General features: G+C 39.0%; 1 pseudogene across 1 annotated transcript; it reads left to right on the top strand.

The window, feature by feature from the left end:
- Nucleotides 1-220: 220 nt before the first annotated feature.
- Nucleotides 221-8,674, top strand: LOC309615807 (SERPINE1 mRNA-binding protein 1 pseudogene; annotated as a pseudogene). The gene is made up of 2 exons: nucleotides 221-449; nucleotides 1,194-8,674. The product of its transcript is annotated as an SERPINE1 mRNA-binding protein 1 pseudogene (transcript).
- Nucleotides 8,675-10,763: the final 2,089 nt, after the last annotated feature.

The following is a 10,763-nucleotide window of genomic DNA, read 5'->3' as shown; positions in this document are numbered from 1 at the left end:
TAACATAGTTATCTATGAAACCAAGCTACCCTTTGGCTGGATGACTAAAAAGTTATAAAGCATCATGTCAGTGTCTCCTAACAATAGATCTTGATTTTGACAAAAAGTTTCATAATCACGATATTTTAATTTTCATAGAGTATGAAATTACTTGCTCTAAATAAGCTAGGTATCATCTAAAATAAATAAATTATCACCCCTGTCTACTTCTAAGGTAAACATGACCAAAATTAATACAAGGGCAGAGGAAAGTATGAAAATTGGAAGTAAAAATTTGAGAACATTGGACCTCAAGCGATATGATGCTAGAATGGCAAGCACATTGTCTAGTCCAGAGGATGTATGCATCCATGTAGGATTTGAGTTCTACAAATTTAATTCAAGGCTCAAGATACTAAACTTGGTGAACACTAGGGATTCTAGATTTTTAGGCTGTGTGCTGGGATTCGGTTTGGTTTTGTGGCTTAAAATTAATAATTTCAGGGGCTCTCCTGGTGGCGCAGTGGTTGAGAATCTGCCTGCCAATGCAGGGGACACGGGTTCGAGCCCTGGTCTGGGAAGATCCCACATGCCACGGAGCAACTGGGCCCGTGAGCCACAATTACTGAGCCTGCGCGTCTGGAGCCTGTGCTCCACAACGGGAGAGGCCGCGACAGTGAGAGGCCCGCGCACCGCGACGAAGAGTGGCCCCCGCTCGCCGCAACTAGAGAAAGTCCTCGCACAGAAACGAAGACTCAACACAGTCAAAAATAAATAAATAAATAAAATTTAAAAAAAAAAAATTTCCATTCAAGGAAATTGCAATGCCTTCTCCATACTATAAAGCTCTTTATGTGTACTTGTAGGATTAGAGCGGCTTTGAGGACGCAGACATGTTCTCCTGCATATGTGAGTTGCAGACAGCACCTTGGTTTATAATGCAAATTTTATGTTATATGTGCCGCAAAATAATTTTTAGTGCATACTGTCAAATTTCCTTTATACATTTATTAGATTACATAAATCTATTGTACATTTGCACACGACATGGGATTTACATTTGATTCACTCACTTTCACATTGCACATATACATCTAACAATAAACTTATGGTCTTCTTCATCTTTAATCAGCAAAGAATAAATCATCTGGATAACAATCTTATAAGAATATAAAAAGGTTTTAGGAAGAAAGCGGAAGTAATGTTCATTTAAGATTTTATTCCAAAAGAAGAGCCCGGCCATCTTGCGGGAAGGACTGAAGCAGGCGCTCTCGGCTTGGCGCGGCCCGCTGCAATCCGTGGAGGAACGCGCCCCCGAGCCGCCATCGTGCCTGGGCACTTACAGGAAGGCTTCGGCTGCGTGGTCACCAACCGATCCGACCAGTTATTTGACGACGAATCGGACCCCTTCGAGGTGTTGAAGGCAGCAGAGAACAAGAAAAAAGAAGCCGGCGGGGGCGGCGTTGGGGGCCCTGGGACCAAGAGCGCAGCTCAGGCCGCAGCCCAGACAAGCTCCAACGCGGCGGGCAAACAGCTGCGTAAAGAGTCCCAGAAAGACCGCAAGAACCCGCTGCCCCCCAGTGTCGGCGTGGTTGACAAGAAGGAGGAGATGCAGCCGCCCGTGGCGCTTAAGAAAGAAGGAATAAGACGCGTTGGAAGAAGATCTGATCAACAACTTCAGGGTAAAGAGAAGATAATTGATAGGAGACCAGAAAGGTGACCCCCTCGTGAAGGACGATTTGAAAAGCCACCTGAAGAAAAGGGTGAAGGAGGAGAATTTTCAGTTGATAGACTGATTATTGACTGGCCTATCCGAGGCCTTGGTGGTCTTGGAAGAGGTCGAGGAGGTCGTGGACGGGGAATGGGCCGGGGAGGTGGCTTTGATTCTCGTGGCAAACGTGAATTTGATAGGCAGAGTGGAAGTGACAGATCTGGCCTGAAGCATGAGGACAAGCGTGGAGGTAGCGGATCTCACAGCTGGGGAACTGCCAAAGATGAATTAACTGACTTGGGGCAATCAAATGTGACTGAGGAAACACCTGAAGGTGAAGAACATCCAGTGGCAGACGCTGAAAATAAGGAGAATGAAGTTGAAGAGGTAAAGGAAGAAGACCCAAAAGAAATGACTTTGGATGTGTGGAAGGCTTTTCAAAATAAGGACCAGGCAAAAGTAGAATTTAATATCTGAAAACCCAATGAAGGTGCTGATGGGCAGTGGAAGAAGGGATTTGCTCTTCATAAGTCAAAAAGTGAAGAGGCTCATGCTGAAGGCTCGGTTATTCATCACCATTTCCGGAAGCCAGCAAATGATATAACGTCTCAGCTGGAGATCAATTTCAGAGACCCTGGCCGCCCAGGACGTGGTGGCAGGGGAGGACGAGGTGGCCATGGGCGTGGTGGACGTCCAAACCATGGCATCAGGACTGACAAGTCAAGTGCTTCTCCTCCTGATGTGGATGACCCAGAGGCATTCCCAGCTCTGGCTTAACTGGGTGTCATAAGACAACCCTGGTTCCTTTGTGGACCCTCCTCTTTGAGACTTGCATGCTTAAGGATCCCAAACAACTAAGAAATTAAAAAAAAAAAAAAAAAAAAAAAAAAAGACTGTCATTCATACCATTCACATCTAAAGACTGAACTTTATCTGTTTTGAAAATGAACTTCTCCTGCTACACGGAAGTAACAATATGTTAGTCAGCTTTGTATTTAGAAATGTATTGGTAGCGGGGATGTTTTCATAATTTTCAGAGATTATGCATTCTTCGTGAATGCTTTTGTATTGCTGCTTGCAAATATGTATTTCCAAACTTGAAATATAGGTGTGAACAGTGTGTACCAGTTTAAAAAAAATAGCATAAAATAGATTCTGTGGACAACTTTGCATATAAATATAAGGGTCTGGAGCCTCAAAGAATTCAAATTCATTGTTAATTTTTCACAGATGAAAAACAAAACAAAGTGGCACATTACATAAATGGGCCACTAATGATAAATAATGAAACAGTTAATTTTCTCTAGTGAGCAGTGACAACAAATCTTGAAAAGTAAACATTTAGTTTCATGTTGATTAAAAAAATAACAAGGTTTGATTTCAGTATTTTAATGAGACTGAACTAATTTTGTCTTAGCCTATCAAATAGTGATTCTAAAATTTTTCTGAAGTGTCTGAGATTTGTAAGCTTTGGTTTACTTGGTGTAAATTTATTGGCTGGATATTTAATTATTGTACATTAATTTGCTCATTCAGACAATATAATATTTGAGTTTTTTAGGGTAAATTAGTCTCCAAACATGTATTGAGTGCCTACCCACTACAGTGTGTTAGGTGACACAGGAGTTTATTGAGAAAAACCCTTTTTCCTAATTCTCCTCCCAAAGCAATAGAAAGGTACACTTTTTAAGACAAAATCCAGGAAATGCATAATTGTTCTCAATCCATCTATAGCCAGCCATTTCCAATCTGCTTCTCATTCTGTGCTCTGAAGTCCATGGGATTACTTCTAGTTTGCTCTTCCAAGTTTCTCTGCTCCATCAATACTGATTCAGTATGTGCTGCTCAGACTATTTTGTGGCTCTATTATTTACTCCAATAGCTTCTGCTCAAGTGCCAAGAAGAGAAGATGTTAAAAATGACATAACACTAGTATCAGGGGAAAAAATCCCAGCTACTCTGTCCATGTGGTAGAGACAGAACAATACAGGATACATATTTTTAGTTTTTTCGTGTGATGGGATTTGGTTAGGTTTTGTGGTTTAAAATTAATAATTTCCATTCAAGGAAATTACAATGCTTTCTCCATACTGTAAAGCTCATTATGTGTAGTTGTAAGATTAGAGTGGCGTTTTCCCCACTTCAGAGAGATGCTGTTAAAGCAGAAATTAAAGATATGGAAAAGACGGCACACATCAGAAAAAAGGAGGAAGAGGACCCAGTGACTTAAGTTATATTTTACATTGAAAAGAAAAGGAATTGGTGATGTCACACAGCAACGATAGCAAAAGCAGCCAAAGTTGGAGAGAAAACAGAGCCATCAAGTTGAGAGAACTGTGCTGACATACACATGCTGAAGGCATGAGGGACATGGTGTGGCTCAAGGGCTAGGGTTTTGATTGCAAATGATACATTTTCAGGGACTTCCTAAAATGTTGAAAAGATTTTGCGGATGGCCCAAAATAATGTTTTATTACAATTATTATGACCCTATGTTTACTCCAAGGTTATGTGACTCTCGACTTAAGAAAAAATGCACAACGTGAGAGTTGCGAGTTAAGTTTTATTTGGGGCAAAATGAAGACTGCAGGCCAGGAGACAGCATCCCAGATAACTCTGCAAAACTGCTCCAAAGAGGCAGGGGGGAAGGTCAGTATATATGTGATTTTGGTGAAGGGGGAATACATGCAATCGAGCACATATTTTTTGCAGAAGGTTTCTGCTAGTCTCGTGCAGGTTACTGCTAGTCACGAGGAGCAGACGTCACCATGAAGGATTTTAGTGCTTTTCTAGATATGAGGAGATACAAGGCTCGTAAAATTGGCTCCTGAAAATATCTAACTATCTGAAGACCTGTTCTGCCAGTTTTTCCCAGAGCACAGAGTGCCTCATTTCAGCTCTCCACCCTGAACTCCTTTTAGGGGGTGTTGAAAGTCAGCAGCTGCAGCTGTACATGATTTAATCCTTGTAGAGGTAGATGGCAAGTGCCAATGGAAAAATGCCAATTTGTAGTTGACATGACCCATTCCCATATCCCGTTATCCCCTTCCATTCACAGCCAAATTTCTAGAGAGAATAGTCTGCAATAACTGTCTCTATTTCCCCTCTTTACTCACCAATAATCACCAGTGCTGATCACCCTGAAATATGGCATCTAATACCACCAATTGCTCTTTCCTCTGGTAAAGATCACCAGTGTCCTCCAAATTATCCAGCTGTGGGAGAATTTCTGTCCCTGAACTTTCTATAGCATTGATGGATTGAATACTTTCTCCTTTTCAAATACCTATTTTCCCTTTGCCCAAAATGCCTTTTGCCCCAGTATTTCTCCTCCAAGGTACTGCTTTCTCCTGATTTGCCCCCATTTTGCTATTTATTCCTTCTTAGTTCCTTTAGTGTCTCTGGTATCCATTTTTAAAATATGTCTCTCCCCTGGATTATTTCATTGACCCCTTTTGCTTTGCAATTCACACTTCTCAATTTGCCTTCAATTCACACTCTGCCTGGGTGATCTCACCCACTCACATTGATTCAGATACCAGCTAGAAAGAAAAAAGGAATCCAAGAAAGTCTTCTCTGTCTTTTATTCACACAGGTCCAACAAACTCACCTCCTCTGGAACATCTTCACCGATGGTTGAGTCGGTTTAAATATATAACCTCTTTTCACTTGCAGCCCAATTATGTTTACTCCATAAACATTATTTACACTCAATGCTGCTAACTTATTCCTTTGAAGTTCAAGAGTTTTATGTGTTTTGTGTCCTTATTTTTACTTAATTATATTGAAAAAAAAGTAGCATGTTTAACTTAATTTATGTGATACTTAGTAAGATTTATAGGAAAGCAGGGATTGTCTTTTGGGTGCTAAAAAAATCTTCCAAGTTTCTCAAAAACATTTTTAACAAAAATCATATCAACATCCCAGTTCTTTTAAAATTTCAACTACACACACACTAACACACTCACATTAAGAAGCAGAGTTTGTCATATTATTGGACAATAATAGTCATGATCTGTCTCCAAAATTAAGATATTTTTGTTATATATGGTTTTCCATTATTCACATTTTAAGTAAGAAATCTTAAAAGCTAGAGCATCACATATAATGAATTGAAACCAGCTCAAGAGTCTTTAAAAATTCTTGGTTAAACTCAGACATGAATCTAAGACTAACTATGTAATGTTATAGAAAAGTACAGAAAAACCAACGTTCAAAAAATTAAAATACACATGTGAAAAAAGATAGATGTAAAAAATTAAGATAAATACTACATAAAACATTTTTCTTATTTCGTTTCTTATTCAGAAAACGAGCTTCGGAATAACTATCCCACATTACTAATTAACAAATAATCCTTTCAAACAAAACTCAAAATAAGATAATATCAATAAAATACATGATATCTCATTATGAGATGTTTTAAAAATAATAAATAAATTTTATTCAAGGGAGTCATGGCCAGAACTGATGATGTTACAGACAGAAGATGTTTATTTAGCTTAGAAATTTCTTTTACTAATTACAAATATTGGTGTTAAGACGAGAACTCCGAATTTCATTTATTTCTTAAATTTATATTCAAAAGGTAAAGTTAGAATTAAATATATTAATAAGCCGCCATTGATGAAAAAGAGAAAGCTTTGACCTAAAAATATGATGATTTAGTGTCTTCACTTAATGATTATATCTTGGCTCTTCCTTCATTTTACTGATGGAAGTTCAGGTAAAGAGCTTATTAACATAGAAAAGAAAAGCCTCAAAGTGTGCATTTAAAGTAATGCTTTGAAGAAACGTAAAAAGATCTGAAGCATGTGATTTTTCCATAACTGCATATACATAACACGAAAAAAACCTTAAATGCATTTTACATTAAAAAAATTTGAAACATTTAATGATTTGACATTTCAAGATAATTTCTAATGACAAAAGGGTCTACCTATTTTTAATATTTATGTATTTGCCTTGCTAGCTTAGAATTCCTGCAATGATTTATTTGCTCTTTTTTTTTTTTTTTTTTTTTCATTTTTTCTTTCCCAAATTCTGTTAAGGTCACTTTCAATCTCTCTCTGTTGTCATATAATCTCTTTTTTTTCATCTTTATTTTTACTTTGAGCCTTCATTTCAAAGTGGTTAAGAATAATAGAAAGTACTTACACTTAACATCATACTTAGTATTTATGAAATACTCCCCCAAGCACTTTGCTTCTATCAAATCATTTTCTTCTTTTCAAGAACCTATGAGGTAGATATTATTATTGTCATCTTCATTTTGCCATTGAAGACACCGAAACGCAGAAATAATAAGCCATCTGCCAGGTCACCCAGCCAATAACCTGCAACTCAAGATTGAACCCCACATGGTCTGGCTGAAAGACCATGTGTTTGCCACGATACTGTGCTGTTACTTTTTTGAAATCGAAACAAGGGTGTTGTTTCAATTGTCCTTTGCTCCCTGGCTTATTTTATTGGCTGGTATGCAACCTCCCTGTGACTTGTATTTATAATAATAATTTCATTTTTTTAAGTGAATTAGTTTTGCATGATTCCATGCTGGTTCTTTTACAGTGATTGCTCATGTTTGAGTGAGGGAAACTTTTAAAGCTAGGTATTTTGCAGAATTTTGACTGAAGAAGTAGAACTTAAGAAAGTGAGCTGGCAGCTTCATTTAGGGACCTGCATCTCTGAACTCTTTTCCCCCAAATCTGCACAGTTCTTTTATCTGGGCACACACATCCTTGTATGGCATAGAATATTTGAAGGTTGATCCTTTATCTTCAGCTGAATGTGCTCAGTGGCTGCAAAGCTCATAGCCACTTCCCCACTTCCCCACCTTGCCTTGCTCACCCATGCTTGCTTATGTTTTTATAAATTTCTTTCAGCCTTGGTGTCTCCTGATTCTCTGAGGTGTAGAACCAGATTCAGGAGACTCATGAAGCTTGCCCATGAATTTGGAATTTGTTTTCACAAATTTATTTCACATCCTTGCTGCACATCCTTGTAATCAGCAAGGACGTTCCCTCACATTGGAGAAATCTGGCCTGTATTGGACATGAAAGTTTATCCATGACTTCCAAATCCCCAAACCTCAAAGACCCTTCTGAACCCACCTAGGATATTTGATGATGTGTCTCCATCCTTATTTGAAATTCTGTTCTTGTTTAGTTAAACATCAGTATGAATAATTCCTTCTGTCTCTGATGTCACTTTTCTGTCTTGCTTCTTTGTTCTACTTCAGTGCTACTGTTCTCCAGGCTTCTAGCCTCAGTTCTCTAGACCTGCGATGTGATACACTCTCCTTTGGTGATTTCATCCCCTCTCATTGAACGAGAGCCTCACTTATGCCGGTAACTCCCCTCTCTGTAGCTTCAGTCTAGCTTTCCTACTGTTTATTCCTACATTTGTCCTGCTGTTCCTCGACATTTCAAACTTCATGTCCCACAAGTGCCCCTTGTCATGTTCTAAAGGAACCTAATTTTCTTTCTTTACAAATGTATTTCTTCCTTATTGTTTTATGTTGGCTAATGATATTGCTCTGCTCTCAGTTAACTAAGCCAGAGACTCAGGCACTCCCTAGAGTTTTTGTTTTCCACATTCTGCTCTTCTCATGTGACCATATCCTTCCATTCTATCTGGGTGATGTCTACCACATCTCCTTTTTTCCCTGCATTACACAAGCCACACTGCCTTAGTTTAAGTCCTCATCAAATATTGTCTGCTCTAATGCAGTTACCTCCTAATTTGTCTCCCAGCATCCATCCTACATCCCTCTGATACCCTGCCTCTCTTACTGTTAGAGGAATCTTTCTAACATTCAAAAAAGATTTTTACTACATTTATTTATTTATTATTTTTGGCTGCATTGCGTCTTCATTGCTGCACGTGGGCTTTCTCTAGTTGCAGCCAGCAGGGGCTACTCTTCGTTGTGGTGCATGGGCTTCTCACTGCAGTGGCTTCTCTTGTTGTGGAGCACGGGGTCTAGGTGTGCGGGCTTCAGTAGTTGTGGCACGCAGGCTCAGTAGTTGTGGCTCATGGGCTCTAGAGTGCTGGCTCAGTAGTTGTGGCGCATGGGCTTTGTTGCTCCGCGGCATGTGGGATCTTCCTGGACCAGGGCTCAAACCCGTGTCCCCTGCATTGGCAGGCGGATTCTTAACCACTGCGCCACCAGGGAAGTCCCTAACATTCAAACCCGATCATGTCATTTCTAGGAATCTTACTACAGGTGTGACTCAACCTCTCAGTTCTTGTTTCCTCCACTGCAAAAGGCAGACAACAGTAGTACTTTCTTGTGGTATTGTTTTAAAATTAAGTGGGACGAATCAGGAGAAGTGCCTGACACATATTAAGTGCTCAAAAAATGTGCTCACTTATTATGGATACCTGATGTTCCCTCAAACTGAACTCCTTTCAGTTTTCTGAGCATACCCTGATCTCTCTCATCTCTGGACCTTCATAGATGCTTCTCCCTGGAAACCTTTCCCTCTATCTTTAAATGAATAATTTCTAGTCATCTCTGGAGTCTCAACTTATCATCACTTCCTACCAGACGACATCTCTGTTACCTGGATAGCAGGTTCAGTGTCATCACTATGTGCTCCCAAAGCATCCTCTACTTCCTCAATCTACTGATATCTTTAACTAAATTTTAGGCACCGTGAGAACCCAGTACAGTACCTGGCATATAAAAATGCTTTAAATATTTTCGAGTGAAAGCATAAAGACGTATTTTTAAAGGGAATAGAGTGTAGGCTTTTAGGTTGGCCCACATTATTTTTTATTGTTAAATTTGGTTACTTTATCATGATAGAACACTTCAGCTTAGTCATCTGCTGTGCTTGTTACCAGAGCTCAAATCAGTGTGCCTCGAATTCTGTTTCCTCTGATTCTCTGTAAAGCTTACCTGGATTCAATAAGTGGAAAAGAATCTCCACCTGCTTTGCATCATTACTAAGAAATCTATTCTAGTATAGCATCCTTGCTCCATACTGAAATTATTTGCTGATATTTACTTACATACCCAAATACCTGGTTAATCTGTGAGGTCCTTTTATTATGCATATCCTATCTTCAGCACCAGGAAGCACTGTTCTCAGTTGCCAACTCCCTTTCTCCATTCTCTGCTTTTCGTTGTCCTGCTTTGTGCCCTTGAAGCCTGACCCCTGTGGACTACATCACCTGGGCTCCCTTCTTCCCAGATTCCCTGGAGTCCAGCCAATGGGAAGCCCAGGCAGAGGTGGTGGGCAGAGGAGGAAGCTCCAACTGGAAAGCATTCCCTCCTCACGTCCTGACGGCTACATTCTAACTGTACATGTGGTTATATCTTTTTTTTTTTCTCTTGCTCCTTCAAGCCTAATGGTGAGATTAATGGCTTTCTGAGTTCACACTGCTTTTTATCTTGGAGACCTGAAAAAGTTGTTGTAGATTTTTCTTAACTTTGCCCACACCTGTAAATAGATCCTTTAAAATTTTGTTTCAGAATCTCAGTTGAGAGATTGAGATTGACATATATACACTAAAATGTATAAAATAGATAACTAATAAGATCCTGCTGTATAAAATATAAATAAAATTCAAAAATTCAAAAAAAAAATAATCTCAGTTGAGAATTTCCAGCTTCTTTTACCTGCTGGGATTGTACATGATAAAAAGTACCTTCTGATGCCAGGCACATAGAAAATGCTAAATGAGAATTTATTAAACAAACACACAAAGTAAGTGAATGCATGGAGGCTTAGTTCATTCAGCCCATCCTCCTTTTGTGAAAATCTTATCTTTTCATATTTAAATAGTCTGTCCAAGTGGATAAAATTAGTAGTCACCAATTATTATGAGTCTTTGAGAACTTAATCCCGTTAACCAAGTATAATAACTAACAAAGATATCTCATTGGAACCAACCAATCAATCCCTTTGTAACTTTTCATATTCAGCAGGACGTTACTTTTTTTTTTAAACTGCACATTTCATAAAACCTATATGATTTTTTGAGAGCACATATGGGGGAACATTTTGCTATTTGCAATGCATATATAGGTGAATACAAAGTTGGTGCAAGAGAAAATGATGTTATGGTC

Source organism: Balaenoptera borealis (assembly GCF_965194805.1).
Source record: "Balaenoptera borealis genome assembly, chromosome: 18".
In the NCBI taxonomy this organism is placed as follows: domain Eukaryota; kingdom Metazoa; phylum Chordata; class Mammalia; order Artiodactyla; family Balaenopteridae; genus Balaenoptera; species Balaenoptera borealis.
The sequence above is the reverse complement of the archived record's forward strand: the minus strand, read 5'-3'. Positions and strand labels throughout refer to the sequence as shown.